General features: G+C 41.1%; 1 protein-coding gene and 1 long non-coding RNA gene across 5 annotated transcripts in view; one reads left to right on the top strand and one right to left on the bottom strand.

Annotated features, from left to right (window-relative positions):
* kn (EBF transcription factor knot) overlaps positions 1–21,054 on the top strand; it is a 166,376-nt gene that overhangs the window by 84,427 nt on the left and 60,895 nt on the right. The gene's annotated exons all lie outside the window — the stretch shown is intronic.
* The window catches only part of LOC117218637 (uncharacterized), an 81,421-nt gene continuing 66,754 nt past the window's right edge, over positions 6,388–21,054 (bottom strand). Inside the window, exon 3 of the long non-coding RNA XR_004489803.2 lies at positions 6,388–6,618. This is a non-coding gene — a long non-coding RNA (uncharacterized LOC117218637). The remainder of the gene's footprint in view (positions 6,619–21,054) is intronic.

Genomic DNA, 21,054 nt, shown 5'->3' with positions numbered 1-21,054 from the left:
CGAGTTCGTACGTAGGAGGAAGCGGTACCGGTAATGTCTCTCGAATTGACGCTCGGATTGTTCACAGAAATGGACAATTTCGGAAGAGGAGATACGATTGTTCGAGTCTTTTGTAAATTGTTTTCTATAGTTGTTGCAAATTCGTAAATATAAAAACGAACCGCGAGGCTCGAATAACCGTATCTCCTCCTCCCAAATTGTGGAAAATCTGAGCGTCAATTAGGGAGACATTACTGTACTCTGATAAGAAACGACCGTATTCGCGGTTTAAACATGTATTAAAATATAGAAATATGTATGGTGTGTAAATGTCTGTGGATGACGCTACTTTTCGTAACTAACCAATGACTCGAATGATCGTGTCTCCTGTTCCCAAATTGTCAATTTTTGTGTACAATCTGGGCGTCAATTAGAGAGTTAATTTATTGTACTCGTCGATCATCGAGCGACGAAGATTTCAAACAGAGTTATCGACTTCTTTTTATTGTTTCTTTCTCTCTTAGATAATTATTAATGGCACATCCGTGATAGAAGCTATGCGAAAGATCGAATATCAACGAGTTGAGCCGTCAAGAGCGATGTCTGTGCACCGTACGGGTTAAAAATGCCGATCCCGTAGTCTTTTATGATTCTCTATTTGCATTTACGGTTCTCTATTTCCTATGCGTGCTGCATAATTAAATGTAATAGGATCTTAATCGAGTCTTCTTTTACGCGTTAAGTAATCGCGTGAGACGTGTCACTTTCCGAGGCCAGCTTTAAACGCGCGATAACGTTATTTGCATCCGCTTTTATCGTTCGATATTTTGCTTATTATTTTCGATAAAGTACTCCCATCTAAAAATGAACTTTTTTTTAAACTTATCGGTGAGAGAAAAGCACGATTTCGAATTTTACAAATTATCTTTCGCGCGCTCTTGCACTCGAAACGTGTTCTCGATTCGGAAATATTTTCACGGCGTCTTTAATTATATCGTACTTTTTAAGCTCATACATGTGCAATGTAACTTGGAAAGCTAATTCCGTTGACATGCTTACTTTACCTTTTTAAATAAACGTAACACTTTGGACCGACAGGAGGACACTGAAAATGCAGAGCAAAAGATTACTTTCGGAATACAGTAATGTCTCCCTAATTGACGCTCAGATTGTCCACAAAAATGGACAATTTGGGAAGAGGAGCCTTGCGAATTCGAGCCTTGCGACTCGTTTTTCTAGTCACCGATTATTGTCAACGATTATAAAAACACGGTGTAAAGCCGGAATGAATAATCGTATCTCCTGTTCCCAAATTGTCCATTTTTCTGCACAATCTAAGCATCAGTTAGGGAGACATTACTGCATCGTCTGAACAAAAATACGGACGTTTAGGCGCGCGACATACGAAACGACTCATCAACGCGACGCTTAATTGACTAGAAATCGTAATCGAAAAGATCTGTTGAATTTTTACAGAAAACGTAAATAATCGTAACAGAGTTAATTTTTATTATTGAAAACAAAGAAAAGGAAACACACGTAAAGCTAACTGATATTGGTTAACTGATAATAATAATATATAATAATATTATAATAATAATAATAATAATAATAATATATAATATAATATAATAATAATAATAATAATAATATATAATATAATATTATAATAATAATAATAATATAATAATATTATAATAACAATAATATATATAATATAATAATAATAATAATAATATAACTGATAATGGTTCGGCAGGCACAACTACACTCCCCGCTCGACCGCGTTCAACTAACTAAAGAACAAAATTTTTGGCCGTAGGAGCCTAAAAAAAAAGACAACGCAGACAGTGAGACAGTCGTCGCACTCTCTCGCCAGATGCGACGCAGCTCATCGTACAACAATATAATACCATAATTTAAAATATTATGTCCGTCGCAGGGACAACCTTCAACAAGATCGAGGCGATGAGATCGAGAACCAAGAGAACGAAAATCGGACAAACAAAAAAAAAAGAAAAGGAGACGATTCTATTGGAGCGCGATCGAGATCGTGACAGGGCACGTGGACGCGAACAGACGACACCGCTAATATTCTTTGCGAGCGTGGGGTGCGGGGTAGGGGGTAGGGGGTGGGTCTTAATTTTCCCGGTATTCGTCTCGTCTCGCGCCATTTGCCGGGCAAAGTAAGCGGAGAATTAATCGGGGCTTAATTACCAGGTTAGGCGGGTACTTGTTGCAGTAAAGCGAAGGCGTCTAGTGTACGAGGCGTGTTAGGGTGCCGTAGCGTAATAAGATTCCCTTTAATGGCATTACACGCCTCATTGGGACTTGCCAAGTCCGAAGTTCCCGCGACTTTACGCTGTGTTTGACTTAACCGGAAGTTACCGGCTCCCCGGCCGACCGCCGCGCGAACGAACTCGAGCAGCCAAGAGGGTTTAAGTCTCTCGGCGGATTACGAATTGCCGGGGCGAGCGATGTCTCTCGGAACGGAACCCCCGGTGGCCGAAAAATCCCGGGGCGGTCCGCGCCGCGCGTACAAATTTTCGGCGAGCGCAGAAACGCGGAGAAATCGCTCTCGGCCGCGGAATTTCGTCGGCGATCGTTTTAAATAAATTGCAATTCAATTTCCCCGGTGTCCCGGAGCCGCGGCGGCTCGGCTTTTTTCCCCTCCCCCCCTCTGGATCACAACTCGGCGGCGATCTCGGTGCCTAAAGCCTCCGCTATGACGCGCATTCCATGAAGATAAACCTCTCGGTTTGGTCGCGATGATCCATTAACGATGTTCCTCCGGCGTGTTTGCGCCTAATGCGGCGGTGGCTCGCCGCGGAAATCGTATTTGGACAATTGCGCGAAAAAGCATGTCAGCGCGCTGATTAATTACGCCATCGGGGCACCGGGTGGAGAGGCAGCAGGCGTAAGAAAGGCATGTCGCCGGCCGGCCGGCAATTAATTAAAGCGTCACTTGAATTTACAACGACGCCGGGGCGAGCGGCCACCAACGAAGCACCGATCAAAGCTTCATCTCGGCATTACGATCTGGCAGGCGGCTGTCGACAGGCGCGAAGAAGCCGCGCACCGCGTCGACTCGCGTTCGTTTTGCCCGGCAAAAACCAATCGGATGGAAATCCAGGTGTTGGGACTCCTCTGTCCGAGACGGTCTCCTGACCCATGGGGCTGCTGCTGCTGCTGCTGCTGCTGGCCGCTGCGAGCGGCGACGGCGTGACCATTCGGTCCGGGAAACGACCTCGGGGTCCGAGGCGGTCCCTATCCGGATTCGGCGAGCGTTCCTTAAACTCTCCGTAGGAAGTCCCCGGCAAGAAACCTTCAACACACATTTAATAGCTTAATTTATAATTCTCGCCGCAAGAAGAAGAAACCCCGGGCGAAAGGGGGGTGGGCCGGGGGCCGGGGACGGCAGCGGGGTAAAAAGGTAAAAAGAGAAGGAGAAGGAGCCGCGGATAAAGTTAGACGGCCCGTGGGCAAGAAGAACGCGGCCGAAGCGGGAGGACGGATCGAAAGAAGCGCGAGGCAGAGGAACACAGGGGTTACCGAGAAAAACGGATCGCGGGAGAGAGCGAGAGGGAGAGAGACGGATACGGAGATTGTGCGTCTAAGAAGAAGAAGAAGCCGGTGGAAAGAAGATAAAACGGAAGGAATGCCGACGCCGCCGCCGCGTCGCTCTGCCACTGCGTGCGTGCGCGCGCGCGCGCCCGCGAGCGAGCGAGCGAACGGAGGGCGATCGAGCGAGCACGAAGCACCGATGGAAACTGTTCGACAATGCGGTGCGACGATCATGGGACCTTTATATGGAGCGTCGTCCCCGTGGGTGGTCCCCCGCAGGACGTCTTGCCAGGCGTCATCCCGGATTCATCGGGACGATCGGCGCGTTGAGAACCACCGATCGCTAACCTAGAAGGTAGCGGAGAGTGAGATCGAGCCGGGACGCGCACTGAATCACTCATCGTGCTTAGATGTCGACGGCTGTTGTCGTTCGGTCGTCTCGTTCGGTCGTCGTTCACCGTACCGAGAGAGGCTCTCTCTCCGGCCGGAGAGGCGAGCTATTAACTCGCGAGCACTGGTACCTCATAGCATTCTACAAGGCTACATTATTTACTACACCGCTACTTGTCCGAGGAAAGTTATTACGGAGCGAACTCTGCCCGGCGAACGCTCGGCGACGGTGTCCACTTTAATTCAAGCCGATTTTTACCAACCGGAATCTCGGCACCGTTAATCGGTGCGTCCGCGAAGCATTCTTCGACGGACGGTCTCTGCTCGCGCCACGGGGAAACGTTTCTTAACGCTTCCACGACCGCGCAAGAAACCTCGAAAATTTCTTGCAATTTAACCGTTTGCGTACCGCGAGCCACTTTCGCGCTCTTCAGATTTTGCGTTGAGGAAAGCCAGGGCATTTGGCCGAAACAGACGACTTACGGCTCGCCCGAAATTTGTCGAAACGCGCTCGGTCTTTCGGACGCGTGTGTACGTCGCGCGTCGCATCGCTGTCAGTAATGCAATTTGCATTTTGTTGTTACCTGTTCTAAATTAATAGTATATATAGTTTCATTCGTAACGTTTCATTTTATGTTTTACGGCTTTTTTCGACGCATAATCGAAGGAGCGCTGTTGCGCTCTTCGGCTTTTTTCGACACATAATCGAAGGAGCGCTATTGCGCTCTTCGGCGCTTTTCGATCCTGTCTTTTTAGAACCATCTGGTACGCGAACGGTTAAAGTATTTCATTCAATTAAACAAAAATTACCGAAGCTAACTTATATGGCATCGATTACATCTTCGACATACCTTGTACCTCTTGCAAATCTTAATCAAATTAAGCGGTCATTTTTAATTAGACGTGGAAGATTTCACCGATCGGTCATCGATCGATCGAATTTAAAACGGGGAGATCTCCCCATTTCCTGTATTTCGAAGTTATCCAACGACCCGGAAAAATGCAGCGACTTATTGCACTTGGTTGCAGATCGTCGTAGCAATCTCGATTATTCAATATATACAGTCATTCATCCATTGCTTCTACAGAATAGTACGCTTGTGTAGATAATGTAGATAATAATTATTATAGGTTCTGATTCACAACTGTCTCTAACGTCACAATTTTTTCATCTCTCAATATTTCTCATTATGTGAGCGGTTTATTTTGAAAGTGGCATAAGTCACTTTACCGTAATGAAAAGTGGTGATTTTTTCATGTTTATACGAAATTATTTATACCGAGAAAAATATCCAGTATCCTGAGATAACAAATACAAGTAAATCTTCTCGAAAGTTAGCATCCATATTTTCAAACGTGTTGAAACGCAAATCCTTAAATATATCGATTTAAAAACAAAGTGACTTATGCCACTTTCAAAATAAACGGCTCATATATACGCTTATAATGCGAATGGGCTAACTTCGGTCCATCCAAATTGCACCTGGAAAACGATTTTCCACGAAGATCGTCGGTCCACCGATCACCGTTTCGCAAATAAACGATCGAGAGTCCCTTACATTTCCACGAAAGAGCGTTTCCCATAATTTTTCCTCTCGAATAGTGACAGCCATTTCAACCACCCCTTGTACACCTGTTTACCTACCTGTAACGACGATAAAGTGGCCACGATACTCCGAAATCCCGGCCGTAAATCAATACGAGCTAGAAAATAACTTCGCAATAATTCACGGGTGCGCGGGAATCCCAACGAAAGGCCATTGCGTTGCCGGTGAGAAATTAAAATAAATCAAACTTATCTGTTGCTCTGGCCACTTGCCGGTGTTGATCTGGTACGTGCACGGTTTCTACGTGGAGCTGTGCCCGGTTCACACGTAGCCACGTGTACACGTAAGAGGTTAAACAGCGCGCGATAGAGCAACGCCGAAGTAAAGAAATATTGGGTTGGCAACTAAGTAATTGCCGATTTCAGTTATAGATGTCTCTCGCTCCCATTTTTATGATATCCGTAAATGTTATATTATAAAATTATTATTATTATTATTGTTATTTTTTATTATCCGTGAATGTTGGCAACTGGACAAATTGAATGCAGCGGTCAAGGAAAAGCGAGCAGAATTGGTCGATCGTAAAGGTGTCATTTTCCAGCAGGACAATGCTAGGCCGCACACGTCTTTGTCCACTCGGCAAAAATTGATGGATATTGGTTGGGAATCGATGTTACACCCACCATATAGCCCTGATCTCGCGCCATCGGATTGCCACTTATTTCGATCCCTGGACAACTCCCTTCGTGGTAAAACTTTGAATGACGATGACGCTGTAAAATCTCACTTGACTCAGTTTTTGGCCGAAAAGGATCAGACTTTCTGCGAGCGTGGAATTTTCAAGTTGTCAGAGAGATGGCAAAAGGTCATCGAACAAAATGGAAAATACATTACAGATTAAACTTCGTTCCAAGTAAAAGAATTTTTTATTTCATTGAACAAATCGGCAATTACTTAGTTGCCAACCCAATATATCCTTGACTATCTGTCGCGGCTGTCCCATCGTTATTAAATAACGGGCCGCTTCATTTTCTTCGTACACAATTGCTGGATTTCGATGGTCAGCGTTTTCGAAATGAGACTTTGCGCCGCTCGGCTCGTGGAATCTCATCGGCTTCCCTCGACGGAGCCGTGATTTCTATGAGAAAGGGAAAACGGGTCATTGCCGTTAGAATTTTAACTTGGTCGACTTTGATCGTTCGATCGATCGCGAAATGAACAAAATAATTCCTTGACGCTAAATGTACCGAGGTCTAAAAGTGACTGATACGTTGCCTCGTCAGAATTACAAGATCGAACTTATTGAAATTTTTTCCAAGTTTTACAACAGTTTAGCGTTAGTTTATTAACAGTTTTACAACAATGAGTGCCTGGATAAAGAAATAGATGCGACAATTTCTAACGGAATCAGCTTTGCGACTTCGACGATTATGAAATAAAATATGTGAAACCGGTCGTTCGACCGACGCTAATAGGTTTAACGTTAATTAATGTTTTATACTCGAAAATTGATTAAGCTTGAGCTACACTTTGGAAAACGAGAAGTTAATACTTGAAACGTAGACGGATCTAATCGGGGCTTTTCGATAACTTTTTTTATTGTTGTAACAATTTCGTTCGTAAAACAAATTGTCCGAAGTAATACGATACTCGTTACAAAATTGTTGACCCTCTATTTGATATAATACAATCGTTGGAAAGTTTATTAGACAGACTTCTGATATACTTTTGTAAGAAGCAGTGCAATACACCGATTCGCTTAAAATTCTGATTCTGCGATGGAAAACGAATAAAATCTTAATAAATGTCCTGTCGTTTTTTCCAGGATTAACAAATGTTCAGAAATTACAGTAATGTTTCCCTAATTGATGCTCAGACTGTCCACAAAAATGGTCAATTTGGGATGTGGAGCCTTGCGAATTCGAGCTTTACGACTCGTTTTTATAGTTACCGATTTTCAACAATTATAAAAACGAGCTGCAAGGCTCGAATAATCTCTTCCCAAATTGTCCATTTTTGTGTGCAATCGTGAGCTTCGATTAGGGAGAATTTCCTGTGCTATCAGTATATTTTCGTAGCATATTTTATTCTACATAAAGATTTCATTATAATTACAGTAAATTCTCTCTGTCTGTCTCTCAGCTTGTAAACATACGAACAGTTTGAGAATAATCGTATCTTTTCTTTCCAAATTATCCATTTTTGTGTACAATCGTGAGCTTCGATTAGGGAGAATTTTCTGCGCTATCGGTATATTTTCGTGGTAAATTAAAAAGACTGCAGCCCGATCGCGGATCAAGGTTCCATCTCGAAAGCTCGATCGGTGCTAAGACGCTTCATACTCCGAGCAAGACTTATGTCTGATGGTATAGTAAATTCAGTCGTCTCTCCTCTCTCCCTCCTTGCTTTTCGTGAATAAATACGGTTAGTGGCCAGCCAAGGCCCTTTAGATCCCTTTGACCGTAGGGGCACTGTGCAAGGGTGGTGGTAACTGGTAAGTGCCTGGGGCGACCATCTGTGCCCTTCTGCGCCTATGCTGCCACGTGGATCGCGCTATGGTTTATGCGGCATTTGTTGCAGCTATGTGCATGTATTATCGTTAATGTTCCGGGTAAGCCGAAGTAAGGCAACGCCTCCAGGAGCGAGTCGTAGAAGCCGGTATAAGGAAACGGTACGTGTCGATCGAACCAAGAGGAACATGTTTTTCCAAATTTACTTTTTTCCCATTTATTAGTTTATTTATTTTACGCGATCGTTGAACCACCGAAACATTCCACGAAATCGAAGCGATTAATCGCGTTTCCGGTCTCTGCATTATTTTAAAAAAGCCGCGTACGTTGTCCAACATTGAATATTTAAAAATTAAATGATCTATTTATACATATAGAAAGTTAGGTTAGAGATTTTGCAGCTACGTTGATTAATGCTTATTTGTCACTGAGAAATTCCTACGTGAGACATATAATTTATATTTATAATATAATAATATATAATATAATAATATAAACATAAATAATATAATAATAATATAATAATTAATATTATTTATTTTATTGTTTAGCAGCCTTTACTAAAATATTCAAATAACAGAAGAATGGATTTTCATTTCTATTTTAAAGACACGAATAACATTAATATTTGGTACATCGTGTTTCAAATTTTCACAACGAGTCTGACACGATAGTTTAGAGCAAAGGGTTAAGAAAACAAAACAAAAGGAATTAATGTCGCCACAAATACAGAGTTCGGATTTGTAAGGGTTAAAGGAATGATAAATTTTATTTCTCCATATATTTTCAATTTTATTAAATTAATTACCGAGATTCTGTGAAATTCCTTGGAAAGATTGATCAGCAGTTGATGCATTAATAAGCTAATTAATCACTATGCTGTATCTGAAAAAGTTTACCAATTTCCTTTCAAACGATAATCTCAGTAGAGGTTATTTAAGTCATATAAAAATCCATCTATCATAAATTTTGTATACGTTTCCCGTTTTTTTTATCGATCACCCTTGGTGCAGTTTTTTTCGGCAAGTCGCTCTAGAATTGTTCTAAAACGTGCGAAATTTCTGAATACGTTTCACAAACATTTCAATCTAAATCGTAGGAGAAGCATTTTTGTTGTAAACTGTAAAAATATCATTTCCTTACGATTGAAAACTCGCGACTGAAAATTTCACAAAAAAAAAAGAAAAAAACAAATTCTCGACGATTTATCTCGAAATTTTTGGAGAACCGTAACGAGTTAACCCCATCGTTGCGATCGGGGCCGGCGATCGCGTGGATTAACGTCATCGTATCGCGATCATCTTGAACAAAAGTCGCCGCTTACGATACTATATCTCTCGCCCTTTATCATTGCGCCATCGCGCACTAAATTACACGGACACCGATCGTGACTAATTAACCATCCTTTCGGGCGATACCGATCGAGCAGCTCTCGGTACAAGAGAAAACAATAGCCGGTACGAAGAATCGCGACGATCGCGGTGACCGATAATCGCGCGAGCCCAGGCCGTTACGATAATTTCGCAACGCTCGTTACCACGATAATCGGTTACGCTCCTCTCTTATTTTATTATCGGGAATTGCCTCTCCATGACTAATTCGTGGCGCGTAGATACACGGGCGAGCGCGCGCGCGCGCGCTCGTCCGCACGCATACACGCACACGAGCAAAGCCGTGCTCGTCTGGTGGCGATAGCGGCATACGCGATGAACGACGTGTGCGAGAGAGGCGTATACCGTATACCCTGTGTATTAAGTTACGCCGCTACAGTTTGGTAACGCTGGGATCGTTGAGTCACCCCCTGCCGGGACTGTCGGGACACCTCCCCCAATCGGTGGCATTTTTTTTTTTCGTTGCCACCATTACAACCGCCCCCGAAAAAGAAAAAAAAAAGATCAAATTTATACCGCACTTTGCCAACCGGCTTGCGAACAATGCGCCGAGAAGAAATACCTTGGGAAAAAATTGGTATTGATACAGCAATGTCTCCCTAATTGACGCCCAGCGACTATTTCAGTGGCGAGATTTCAATCGTAACGCGACCTGTATACGCGTCATAAGGAAATGATATTTTTACATTTTACAACAAAAATGCTTCACCTACGATTTAGATTGAAATGTTTGTGAAACGTATTCAGAAGTTTCGCACGTTTTAGAACAATTCTAGAACAACTTGCCGAAAGAAACCGCACCAAGGGTGATCGATAAAAAAAGAAGAAAACGTATACAAAATTTATGGTAGATGGATTTTTAAATAGATCGACGCAGCTAAATAAACGGTTAACAACCTCTACTGAGATTATCATCTGAAAGGAAATAGGTAAACTTTTTTCTCAGATACAGCATAGTCATTGATCGCGCACAAAAATGGACAATTTGGGAAGAGGAGATACGATTATTCGAGCCTCGCGGTTTCTTTTTGCAGTTATAAATTGTCCACAATTATAAAAGCGAGCCGCAAGGCTCGGATAATCGTATCTCCCCTTTCCAAATTGTCCAATTTAGTGGACTATATGAGCGTCAGTAAGGGAGACATTACTGTGTTTAGCGAACAGACGCATCGTCGAATAATATTTATGTTAACCCCTTGAGCACAATCGACGACCGAGACTCGTCGTGCACGTGTCTTGCCCGAGTTACGAGCCTAACTCGTCGTTCAATCAGATCCGTTCCAAACGCAATCATTTTTTCAAATAAAACTGTAGGTTAACCCTTCGCATTCGAATGGCGACTCTGCGGCGCCACGAAAAATTGGTATACTATTTCTCAAAATCATTCTAAGAGCATCAAACTCGTTTATATTTAAAAGAAGCTATTAAAATTCCATTGTACTTGCCAATAGGCTCAATTTATTATTAATAATATTATATAAAAATAAATTATATAAAATTATGTAATAAATAAATAACCCGCAATAAATTATATAAAATTATACAATAAATAAATAACCCGCAATAAATTATATAAAATTATATAATAAATAAATAACCCGCAATAAATTATATAAAATTATATAATAAATAAATAACCCGCAATAAATTGTATAAAATAGAAATACTGTAGATCAGAAATCATGTTTCGGATTTCGAATTCAAATAGCTTCGACTGCAAAGGCTTAATTTTAAAGGGTTAATTTTATTTTCTCGCGAAAGGGCGAAATTGTTTTCGAACGACCCGATACAATGTGAATCTCTGATATCGGAACGAAACAATCGACACTCGTCCATGAACATTACGAGTCGTCGAAGATGCATCTCGCAGCAATACAGTAATGTCTCCCTAATTGACGCTCGGATTGTACACAAAAATTGACAATTTGGGAAGAGGAGACACGATTGATCGAGTCTTGCGGCTCGTTTTTATAGTGGCAGATTAATTGAGTCTCGTGATTCATACAACGGTTTGATAATATACTTTGATAAAAACTTTGATAAACTTTGATAATATAAAAATTATCTTAGAATGTGATACAACAATTTTAGTGGTGCCTCGGAGTCACCACTCGAGTGCAAAGGGTTGATAATAGCCAATGGTTCGTGTATTTAATTTCTACAGCAAGAAATCTTGCAGAAGACAGAAATTGTTTATTTTAATTACAAAATAATCGGCGAAACCGGGAATTTTCGCAAAGCTTCGCAATTTACCCGTCAAAACGAATGCACAGCAAGTACAGCAAACGTAGCAAATTGTCATCGCTGAATTGCGAATTTTTAAGCAAAATAAAAATTGTCTGCATCAATTACAAAGAATAGAAACCAAGTACGGTAAATTCTCCCCAATGTTCCCTCAGCTTGTAAACAAAAATGGACAATTTGCGAAGAGAAGATGCGACTATTCGAGCCTCATTTCTATAGTTGCTGATTGTCAACAATTATAAAAACGAGATGCAAAACTCGAACAATCGTACCTCCTTCTCCCAAATCGTCCAGTTTTCTTTCCAAGCTAATCGTCGATTAGGGTGAATTTACTGTACGCTCCGAGCAGAAATATTTGTTTAAATATCGGAAAATGATTCACCGTGCTCGGACAAACGGACCGCCGAAGATACCCGGTGTCGAACAATGTCGGCATCGAATGAACATACGACTGCACCCTACTTCCACGGGTGCGCGGTTCCCTGAACCCCAAATTGCCAATTTTATCGATAATACGAATCTAGTAATTCGATAGAGAGATATAATGCAAATTCAGTTAATTGTTCCTTCAAAAGGAGGAGGCGGCTTCGAAAGGGAGTCGGCACCAGCACGCTTTCTGCCCTTTTGTTAGCCGCAGGACGGCCCGGGGGGAGGGGTGGCGTGAACGGTGTTAGATATCTTCCTGCAAGATTGAGTTTCCTTCTGCATGTGTTATCGATGAACGGAGGACACGACCGACATCGGGACAGACCGTACGACTGGCTCGAACAGATGGCGCGGATCTATTTTCCGTTTCGTAGAACATCGCGAACCGATGTTTTACGCGTTTTGTCCAGCGAAAAAACGCCGGCCGCTGTCCGAACTCAGATTCGAATTCGGGACTCGTCGCCGAGTTTTAATTCGTCGTACTTGTCGCCGGCGAACCAATCGGAGCGATGACAGCACAGCAGGAAAATTGCGAACAGAATTCATTTCGCGCAACATATCCTATGCTGCAATCATCGCTTACCCTGACCAACATATTCTACGTTCGATCGGTTATCTAAACGCGACGCAGCGAACTCTTCTTTGGCGTGCGCGCAAGCGACAACGAGACCTTATTTCGTTATTAGACCGCGGATCTTCGTCTATCTACGGCGTCCGCAAGCTTGTGAAATCGGAGGAAATGTGCATCTTTCGAAGGCTATGTGTTTGTCGCAAGAAATCTTGTCCATGCGGTGAATTTGTCCCTTTTGTTTCGCGAAACAACGATGGAACGTGCGAATTTGCGCGATAATTCGTTATTTGCTCGTTATTAAAATGTTATTTTGTTAAAAGGTCGATGAAATTTCAATTTTTACTCAACTTCATTTTGAGTTGTAAAAATATAGATGGAACGTGATATCAATTATTGTTAATGCACCCGATTTCCTGTAGCATTAGAGGAAATGTGCATGTTTCGAAGGCTATGTTTGTCGCAAGAAATCTTGTCCATGAGATGAATCTGTCCCTTTGTCTCGCGAAACAACGATGGAACGTGCGAATTTGCAGGATAATTCGTTATTTACCCGTTATTAAAATATTATTTTATTAAAAGGTCGATGAAATTTCAATTTTTGCTCAACACTCGGTGAAAAAATTCTTTAGAATTTGCCTAGAATGATTCATATAGTTATAACGAATTTTTCTTATAAATTTGAGTTGTGAACAGTATAAGGAACATAACATCAATTATTGTTAATGCACCCGATTTCCTGTAGCGTGTAAATTTACAGAGCCCATGGATGCGGAAAAGTCAGCAGTCTGAAGAAGCCATTTCGATTTCGATAAATCGGATAGCATTTATTGATTTCATTTCGCTATCATGGATACAGTATAAGGATTGATTGTAAACAGTATAAGGAACATAACATCAATTATTGTTAATGCGCCCGATTTCCTGTAGTGTGTAAATTTACAGAGCTCATGGTTGCAAAAGAAGCCATTTCGATTTCGATAAATCGGATAGCATTCGTATTTATTGATTTCATTTCGATATCATAGATATCAAAAGTATCGAGTACTCGCTCGACTTCAATAAATTCGCACAAAAGGTCTTCTACGTCATCAACGAACCTACTAGCACGTGCCTTCTTATTCGAACGAATTCATCATCGAATAAATCCTTATTCGGATCGATTACTATCTAGATAAATTTGTATTCGATCGAATATTCATACGGTACTGTCGAATAAAATTTGATTCGTTAATCTCTGTCTGTTGCCCGTCGTCGTTCGAATAAAAATGTTGCCGAGCTTCGGTGGGAGAACCTTATTTCTCGCAGGGGAGGGGTTAAAAAAAAAGCCCCGGAAAAACAACGATTCGGTCGGCGAATACGTTGCGATAAAATTCGATCGGCAGCGACGCGTGAAACCGTGCCTGTTCATCTTCCCTGAACCAGAGCCAGATCGTATCCCCTAATTTTTTAAACGGCCATTTAAAGGGTTGCCGTCCTAATTAGCATGCTAATCGGAAAACCGGCGAAAGTTTCGAGCGTTGAGACCCCGGGACAGCAATAGTCCTGTTAAAAAACAGCGGCGAGAACGGGCAGAGCCGCGGCGCGACGCGACGCGCCGCGACGCTCTTCGTTGGCTCGTGGCGTCGTGTGTACCCTCGCGATTGTTCGGAATAGATAAGAAGATAATTGCGCGCTACCACTCATTCTCGCCACACCCGAGCAAACGAACATGCAGCTCGCGTGACGGCCGCACTTCCACACACCTTTCCTATCCGCTTCTGATATCAGCGTGATACACGCGTCCGCGGAGATACGACGGAACCATAAAATTGGAATTAACGACAAGATGTCACCGGCGACGAACCAGTGCGCTCGGAACTGAAATCGCGTAATAGGGTCGCGTAATAAGGTCGGTCGCGTTTCGTCGCGCAGAAATTGGGCGCCGCGGTCGCTTCTTTAGAAAAACTTGCTCGATTTAATTCGATTCTCTTTTTTTCTTGCTCGATATGGTGGTCCACCGAAACGCGTCTATGCTAGACTGAAATTTATCTAATTGAATTTTCTTGGTCTTTCCCGATGGAATTCGCGCGGTGTACGATTACAGTGATGTCTCTCTAATCGACGCCCAGATTGCGCACGAAAATGGACAATTTGGGAAGAGGAGGAACGATTGTTCGAGCCTCGCGGCTCGATTTTACAGTTACCGATTGTCAATAACTATAAAAACGAGACGCAAGGCTCGAATAATGGTTTCTCTTCTTCTCAAATTCTCGACTTTTCTGCGCAATCTGAGCGCGAATTAGGGAGAAATTACTGTACAGTGATGTCTCTCTAATTGACGCTCAGATTGTCTATAAAAATGGACAATTTGAGAAGAAGAGAAACTATTATTCGAGCCTCGCGGATCGATTTTATAGTTACCGATTATCAATAACTATAAAATCAAGACGCAAGGCTCGAATAATAGTTTCTCTTCTTCTCAAATTGTCGATTTTTGTACGCAATCTAAGCGCGAATTAGTGAGTCTCTCTAATTGACGCCCAGTTTGCGCATAAAAATGGACAATTTGGGGAGAGGAAGCTACGATTATTCGAGCCTCGCGGTTTATTTTTATAGTTATAAATTGCCCACGATTATAAAAACGAGCCGCAAAGCTCGAATAATCGTATCTCCTTTTCCAAAATTATCCATTTTAGTGGACAATCGGAGCGTCAGTAAGGGAGACATTACTATAAATATAAACTAAAATACAAGTAATGTCGACGATATATCGATAACTAGTCGATAAACATTACGTTATATCTAAATTGCGAATTTTATGCATTTAGGACAAAAATGAACGGGGAAAATATCAAATTGTAAAGACATTAGAATTTATGAAAGCGCCTACATTTTCCTCAATTTATTTAGCATTATTGACAAAGGAAATACATTTCTGTTTAATTTACGTTTAGTGAAATTGAAAATTGAAAATGATAATAAGAGTGTAATTATTTTATTGTGACGAATTAAGGAATGGCTCTTTAGACAGGCAATGTACATATCGATCCATCTATTTTAATAACTTTGTGCGCATTTTCAATCAATTACTCGCGTTGAAGAATGCAGCAGATAGAAGAACAGATTCCACGCGCAAGTATTATAATTTATTAGCGTATCGCGCGATTGACCTATTGATCTAACTGCTAATAAAAAGCACCTGGTTGTTCGTTTTAAAATATCTTATTTAACGAAGCCGATTGCCAAACCTCTGAAACAGTCTCTTCGTTACGACGCGTACGAATTACATATAAATTTCTCATTTCACCGTTTCTTCGCGCACAGATATGCAATATTGTCGCGCGACATTTAAATTTCCGACGTATTTTGTTCCACGCGGCAGGGGTATAATTGTACGACGGAAATTGGATTATAAGCAAAAATTGAAATTCGTTTTCTAGCCGGTCGGCGGTGTATTAAATTTAGACGTTTAAATCGCAATTTCGTTCGGCGACACCAGAACCAGTACCTATCGAAAATCGTTTCGAGAGAACTCGGATCATTCGATTCCGTATCACGTTAGCTATGGCGCAAATCTAATAGAGTGCCTGCAGCATCAAATGTCACTACTAGTTGTAGAGGGGTCGCAGTATTGTAGTTTTTGATTGGCTAATCCACCCTAATCTAATCGAACGTTCCCCGACATTGTAGCCGTTAGAGCTGTCCTGCAGTGTCGTTTCAACCAATCAGTATTCAATTACGAAGTACAATCTTACCGTCACTCGGTTTACGACTGTTCAACATTCGACACCGAAAGTTACAACATTTAATTGCTCCGCACAATATGCGCGCGATATAAAAGGCAGAATATAAAAATAATTCTGTTATATCCTTAGGTTCCTCTTGAAAGTTCTGTTAATACCGTTGTAAATTGAAAGCTCATTTTATTAAAGATAATTCTAAATGCATTTTAAAAGTATGGAAATTGTTGCTAGTTTCTACGTAACAAGGTTAATACGATTTTCAATGACTATTAAAATAGAAGAGAAAAATATTCTAATATTAATAATATATAATATAAAATATATAAAATATAAAATATAAAATATTATAATATTAATAACATAATAAAATAGAAGAAAATATTCTCCCAAATAGCAATTCCCAAAGAAATGATTGAATCAATTTACTTTTTATCACAAATGCCTTTAAAGATCAGTAAAGAAATGTCCAAAAAATTAAGATTTTTGTCCTTACTAAAGAAAGCATAAAATCTCGAATAAATTAAAAACATTTATTATCAGTCACTATGAATCGAGTAATCGATATTAGCATAAAAACCCGCTATCGAATCATCGCTGTTGAACAATTTGCTAAAAAGCTTTTAACTATAAATTTCAAGTGTAATAATTTTTAAAAAGCTATTAAATAGCAGATAAGCAACGTGTTATTACATCGCTGACAAAAGAGACACGTACTTGCAAAAGAGATGATAAGGGATTGCGTGCTGCGGATGCTCGGGTTACGCAACGTGCACGTAGATACGGATCCATTAGATTGCACTCGGAGTTTAGGAAATTTTAATCGAGCGTACTGCAGTCAATCAGTCAGCCGCGACAGCAAGGTGCATCGATGTTTCGAAGATCGAAAAAAATGTTGCATTGCGCGAAACCGGTTTTCTATTGCAAAGACAGCGACGGCCGCTCGAATGTGCTTAAGGATTATTCCAAGTTTGATGATATCAAATCGTCCTCGGCGTTCTCCGCATTGAATTATTCCAAGTCCCGTTTGCTGAACTGGTCCCTATGGAATGCGTCGTTCCAATTTTTTTACACCGGCCGGAACGCGGCCCTCTCTCTCTCTCGGTATTATTTTCAAAAACGAAGCTACCCGCGAAGAATGGAAGTCGCTTCCGACAACGGAATCAATGTTTTCCTCGAAATCAGGTTTCGACGTGCGAAAAATTAATCCTACTCGCGATTCGAGTGCAGCTTCGTTGCATTTTACCTCGACGAAAAAACACGGATACCGAGAGAGAGAGAGAGAGAGAGATCGTTTGAAATTCGAACATTTAACGCGTTCGTTTTGTTTGGCATGCGGATCTCTGCGCATTCGTAACGAAAACGAATGTTCGAGCCACAAAACTGTAAGTCAAAGTGTTACAGTAAATTCTCCCCAATTGACGCTTAGATTGTACACGAAAATGGACAATTTGGGGAAGAGGAGATACGATTGTTCAACGACTGTGAAAATGTATAACTCTAAATTAGATCAACTCGAGAGTATTCTTGCATTATTTTGGACTTGGCTCGATCTCGATCAGGACTTTGATTTTATAATGTACGACAACTGGTGGAAACAATAGCCGATCCGTCGACATCGTTCATTTTAGCCGACTTCGAGTAACGGAGCGACAAGTGGAATTACTTTTCCAACTAATCGGACTTGAATCTTCGCCCCGACCCAATAATCTATCAGGCGTATTTTTAAACAGCGTTTCTGAATCAGTTGATAATACCGTTCGCAACATTCGCGACATAGAACCGGACGATAATTCTGCGCAATTCCGGGGATTCTGCCGGTAGAAAGAGAATGGGAGTTAGTTTATCGAGCCGAGATGCTGCAACGGGTGCGAATATAGACATCCAATACACCCTAAGACCAAGATATCCGAGCACGATGGTGCACGCGGGGGTGCATACATTGTGTTGAGCCACCCTTCCCTTGGATGACGCCCCAGTAACATCCCCCGACCCCACCGAAGGCAATAATACCGTGTTCTAGTGGGCTACTACGACGGCTTATTATTTTCCTACGGCTCATCGAGCCCAGTGTGCTCGCTATCAATTACAGGACATTCCGCGCCGAGACCCCTTCAGAGGACTTGGACGGATCAGCCTAACCGGAATCCCATCTGGTAAACTTTTACGTCATGCCCATTTAGACACCGCACCGCCGGCCGCAGGATCAAAGCGCCTAATCGTTGGGTGCGGAGAGTCGGCTACGTTTACGGTTTAACGTCTTAAAAGTCACACTCGATCTCGGAATACATTTTCTGTATCCCTTGTTAACCCTTCTACGTAAAGTTTGTCTATCCGAATCGTGTTCTATCGCGAATGCGTAGAATAAGATTCATACTAAACTGGTTATTGCTAGGAATATCCATCGCGAGGCGAAGTTCGGCGAGGAGTTAATAATTTTTCCAGAAAGGAAAGTAATTTATCTCTCTCTCTCTCTCTCTCTCTCTTTATATATATATATAATTTATATTTATTTAGGAAAGTTTTGTATACAACATAATTCACATTTGATAAAAATGTAGAAAGTCGTGTGTATTAAAATTATATCGTGGAAGTCTAAAACGTGATTCAACATTTCCACAATTATCTTCTTCTACTATCGCGAAGACAAAATTGTCTAATAATATCTAATAATCGTACAAAACGTTCTGTGACAATTTTCCACCCTTAGCTTCTGATTACCAGAGCGAGTAGTAGTTCTGAAATTCTTTCTCTATATATATAGAAAAACTTAAATAATTCTTTTTAAAACATACGTTGCTTTTTAATAGAATTATGGCCAACAGATGTTTTAAATAACCAACATATGCTTTCAGAAAAATTATTTAAGCTTTTATATATGAATATATATAGCAATAAAATCATAAATGAGTCAAATTGTCTCGCTCCGGCAATCTATTATTAAATCGACTAATTGCTTTTCAAATACATCAAATTGAAACGCAATCGTACATGCAAACACAAAATTCCACTTTGTAGAATCAGTGAATTTCGAGGAGCAGATAAAACATAATATTAACACGAATTTCACGATGTCGACCAATTGTTCATTTTCAAAATGCAATAACTATTGGGTTGGCAACTAAGTAATTGCCGATTTCAGTTATAGATGTCTCTCATTATAAAATTGTTGTTATTATTATTATTATTATTATTATTATTATGTTATTTTTTATTATCCGTGAATGTTAGCAACTGGACAAATTGAATGCAGCGGTCAAGGAAAAGCGACCAGAATTGGTCAATCGTAAAGGTGTCATTTTCCAGCAGGACAATGCTAGGCCGCACACGTCTTTGTCCACTCGGCAAAAATTGATGGATATTGGTTGGGAATCGATGTTACACCCACCATATAGCTCTGATCTCGCGCCATCGGATTACCACTTATTTCGATCCCTGGACAACTCCGTTCGTGGTAAAACTTTTAACGACGATGACGCTGTAAAATCTCGCTTAACTCAGTTTTTGGCCGAAAAGGATCAGACTTTCTACGAGCGTGGAATTTTCAAGTTGTCAGAGAGACGGCAAAAGGTCATCGAACAAAATGGAAAATACATTACAGATTAAACTTCGTTCCAAGTAAAAAAGAATTTTTTCTTTCATCGAACAAATCGGCAATTACTTAGTTGCCAACCCAATATAATATCGCAAGAAAAGATACGTTACAGAGACGGTCCACACGGTGGTTTACGCGAAGAAAATCAGCGAGCTGGTATCGATAGGTCGGACGTTGGCGTGGGCCGCGCTGCGACCATCGAAGTCTGGAAAGGAACATACATATATGTAAATCGAAATAACGTTACCCGTTGCTCTTGCGGCTATAGCAGGGTAGATAGGTAGACAACTGGATGGAGGAGGACAAACGGAAGGAAAAAGAGAGCGGAGACCCGGGAGCGGGAACCAGAATTCGAAATTCGAGAGGAGGGAGGGGGACAAAATGCATTTCACCCGCCACCCTTGTCGCCCAGGGCGACTACATGTCGCAACGCAAACGCAAACTCCTCCATGCTCGACATATGGCCGTTCTAGTTGCTCTCTTACCTACACTTTTCTATACCCGCGCCGCCAGCAGCCCTGTAACCCGAATAGACGAACTTCAGCCAATAATGCCCCTGTCCATCGCAACTATCTCTGCGGCTCGTTTGTACCGCGATTGCACATTCTTCACCCTTCTTCGTTCAAACATTTTTCCATATTGAGAAACACGATTGCCCTAAATGTATTCCGTTTCGGTTTGATCTATTGGTATTTTAGTATTTTAGTATTTGTCGATGTTATTTCGTTTTTTTAAGTCAATATTGGGTTACTCGAATTCTTCGACGCTGATTATTTAAAGAGAATGTATCTGTATTTATACAGGAAAAAAACTGAACTTGAGTTATTTATTATTGAGTAATATTATTGAGTATAATATTAATATATAAATATATATATTATAACTCAATAATATTATTGAGTAACATACGAGGTAAAGCTTTAGATTTTAGACCAATGCTTTAGGTACTTGCATACATTTTAAATATCTTAGCGGTATTTTTTGGTGTTTGAAGACATTGCGTCGAAGTACAAAAAATTCTCCCCAATTGTCCCTTATCCTGTAAAAAGAAAAATAGATAATTCAAGAAAAGGTGACACGATTATTCGAGCCTTGCGCTTCGTTTTTACAGTTGTCGA

This window comes from Megalopta genalis, chromosome 7 (assembly GCF_051020955.1).
Source record: "Megalopta genalis isolate 19385.01 chromosome 7, iyMegGena1_principal, whole genome shotgun sequence".
In the NCBI taxonomy this organism is placed as follows: Eukaryota; Metazoa; Arthropoda; class Insecta; order Hymenoptera; family Halictidae; genus Megalopta; species Megalopta genalis.
Note: the sequence above shows the minus strand (reverse complement) of the source record. Positions and strands in the feature narration are given on the sequence as shown.